Source organism: Rattus rattus, chromosome 10, assembly GCF_011064425.1.
Source record: "Rattus rattus isolate New Zealand chromosome 10, Rrattus_CSIRO_v1, whole genome shotgun sequence".
In the NCBI taxonomy this organism is placed as follows: domain Eukaryota; kingdom Metazoa; phylum Chordata; class Mammalia; order Rodentia; family Muridae; genus Rattus; species Rattus rattus.
In genome coordinates, this window is record NC_046163.1 from 24,369,862 (window position 1) to 24,373,580 (window position 3,719).

Sequence of the window (3,719 nt, forward strand, 5' to 3'; positions counted from 1 at the left end):
CACGCATGTGTTTGGGAGAATTTATTTAAAAAGCACCTGTATTATACTTAACACTCCCTTACTAAATACAAAATATTAAATGTTCATTTTTATGAATGAGTAGCAGCTAGAGAGCTTAATTGCTTTCTGTATTATGACAACAGGAAGTTACGTTTTTCTAAGAAAGAGTCCAGAAATAACTGGGGTTTAGTGAGATCAAAATTTTATCACAGAAATGCTTCTCTACTATGATTTATTAAGTCAAGGAACTGTTTGAACTTAGGAGGATTGAGAAGGTATGGGGGAGAGAGTGGTCTGAAGGCCTGAAGTATTGTCCTTTCTGAAGTTGAGAACATAGATGATTGCCATGAGTAACCGACACTAGGTTGGGTTGTCAGGTTTGGAAAACAAGAACTGTAATGGCTTTCTACATTCCGATCATTTCTTTAAATTCTAATTCTCTTAAAATAAGTTATTAACATAAATTAGAGCATCAAAAAAAATCAACATGGAATCAGGAGATAAATACTGTGATGCTGAACCTGAAGGCACAGATTCACCTCATGAGAATTATGTTTAAGTGGTACCAATGATACACTAATTGTTATCACTTCCTAATCTACCACAGGGCTGAACTGGTTTAATAACGGGTCTTACAGGCTGATAAGAAAGAGAATTACTAAAGAAAGTAAAGGTATCAGAATAGATATTTTGTGACCTCCTTTTAATCATTGGTTTTCTGACAATTACCTGGTATCTTCTTAATAAGAAGATCTCATTAACATCATCCCCCATGCTATAGTTGGCAAGACAATGAATGCTTTCAAAAAAAAGAAAAAAATAATTGAATTGAACCATGACAGTTTCCTTTGTGTACCAAAGATTTTAATATAAACACAGAATTCAGTCCTAGTTATTGCCAATTATTAAGATGCAGAAAGGGTTCATTTACCAAGCCTTTATCCAGGTCAGCATGCTGTTGTCACAGAAAAAAAAAATGCTTTAGAACTCATAATGGCCATAATGATTTAAGAAGGGAAGTGGGGAACAGTGATATTAAAGGAGCAGTAGACATCAATACTTGAAATGGTTTTGCCAATGATAAAGGTCATATTTCAGTATCAGTGAAATGTTCTATGGTGCTGAGGAGGAATAGTGGAGGCAAGGCCAGAAGCTGAGGGTAAGATGAGTGGGGCTTGGATTATGGAAATATTATTGCACATTTCACAATTAAAGGCTTAGGAATTATCTTGAGAACAGAGTGTCCACTTAAGAGTTCAAGAGAGAAGACCTGATAACATTTTCAGTTCTGAACATAATATTTTTATTGGATGTTTTCTTTATTTACATTTCAAATGTTATCCTCTTTCCTGGTTTCCCCTCCAGAAGCCCACTATCCCGTCCCCTACCTCTTGCTTCCATGAGGGTGCTCCCCCACGTCCCCATCCACTCCCTCCTGCCTCTCTGCCTGCCTACACTGGGGCATCGAGCCTTCACAGGACCAAGGACCTCTCCTCCCATTGATGCCCAACAAGGTCATCCTCTGCTACATACGTGGCTGGAGCCATGGGTCACTCCATGGTTGGTGCTTTAGTCCCTGGGAACAATTTGGTTGGTAGTTTAATCACTTGGTGCTCTGGAGTGTCTGGTTGGTTGATATTGTAGCTTTTCCTATGGATTTGCAAACCCTTTTAGCTACTTCAGTCCTTTGTCTATGTCCTCCATTGTAGACCCCATTCTCAGTCCAGTGATTGACTGTGAACATCTGCCTCTGTATTTGTCAGGCTTTGGCAGAGCCTCTCAGGAGACAGCTGTCTCAGGCTCCTGTCAGCAAACACTTCTTGGAATCCACAATAGTGTCTGGATTTGGTGACTGTACATGGAATGGATCCCCATGTGTGGCAGTCTCTGGATGGCCTTTCCTTCAGTCTCTGCTCCACACTTTGTCTCCATATTTCCTCTTGTGAGTATCTGGTTCCCTCTTCTAAGAAGGACTGAAGCATTCACACTTTGGTCTTTCTTCTTGAGCTTCATGTGGTCTGTAAACTGTATCTTGGGTATTCTAAGCTTTTGGGCTAATATTCATTTATCAGTGAGTAAATACCATATGTGTTCTTTGTGATTGGGTTACCTCACTCAGGATTATCTTTTCTACTTCCATCCATTTCCCTAAGAAGAAGAGAAGGTAAGAAACATCCAAAGTGTGGCAAAGAAAGAGCTAGTTAAGAAAGTCTTTAGAAAAGCAGAGCTATGAGGCAGGACTGTTGCAGTGGGAATGTCCATTGCACATTGGAGGAAGATAAGGATGCAGTGGTTATGTCGTTCATTACAAATAACATTGAAGAACCACGTAAAAGTGACTATTCATGCTAAGCTTAGGAATCTACTTGATTGGTTGCCGATAACAGAAGGGATACTAGAGAATATCATACACGTTCTGGACTGGAAGCAAGATGGTAAGTCACTTTTGATCATTCACAACCAAAAGTGTTGGAGTAATTGCTTGGTGTTGCTGCCCATCTGGCTAAGAAAACTTTAGCCTTCAAATTGTGTGCTTACAAGAAGTCTTTTAGATATTTTCACTTTTTTTAAGATTTAAAAAGTTATGATTTAATACAAGCATTGAAGTTGGATGTCTCTATGGGCTGATTTCCTCCCACTTCACAAAGGCTGGGGGTGTTTTTATAATGCAGCTAACTGATGATGTTATATCATTTTAGGTCTGTGATAAAGTTCTGCTGTTTTAGAGATTTCCTTTGATAATAGAGTTTCTGCTAGCCAGCCTATTTCAGAAATGCCCTCCAAGACAAATATATTCCTCATGTCAGCTCACCTGGCATTGTAATGTGAAGCTGCAGGCTGCAGGGCCAGCTGTCCTATGACACCTATAAAGGAAATATCTGGGTAGTGAAAGAAAAGTGAAGTTTGAATTATATGCAAGAGAAACTAGGTTGTGGAAATTTTTTCTTATCTCATCCTTCTGTCTTCTAGGATTGAAAACATATGTCATCATCAAAAATTCTGTATTTGTTTACTTTGTTTAGTGTTGGGGGCAGAATGCATGGTCTCATACACAGTAGACTATTATTCCACTATTGAAATTTATTCCTAAGTGTTTTCAACTTCCAAACCCTAGTTTTAGGCTCAGAACCTTGTACTCCTTTTATAAAAGTTCCCTTTATGTTGTATAAGGCCCTAAAGTGTTCTAGGAGTAAAAACATACATATGTGTTTAGAGAGCATCTGTGTTCTGAAAGCAACATGAGAATAAGAATGGAAATCTAAAATGAGGAGAATAAGGAGAATGCAAGGACAAAAGTGGACCACAAAGTTAATGGAAATCTCAGAAGGAAGTAACATATGTTAAAAATCCCATAATGCTCATAATGGGATCACAAAACATTTGCTAGTAGTTTTATTCCCCCAAAGATATAGCATTTTCAATGAAAAAAAAAGTAAAAAGAAACAGAAACAAACCAAAAAGGAGTGAGTCAATGAAAAGAGGCTAACATGCATTAAGTTAAAAAATGAATTCATAATGAACAAGAGAATACCAAATATACATGAACTTTTCATGATGTTTGTTATGAGAACTATTAGCTAGGGTGGTTATAGAACAGTGAGCATTTTATAAGAGGAGGAGGCCTCTTTACTCAAAAGTAGCTCAGTTATGTATTTCTAACTGCTGACAGAAGCTGGATGTACTAACTGCAGCACACAACTCCTTCTCGCCCTGGCTCA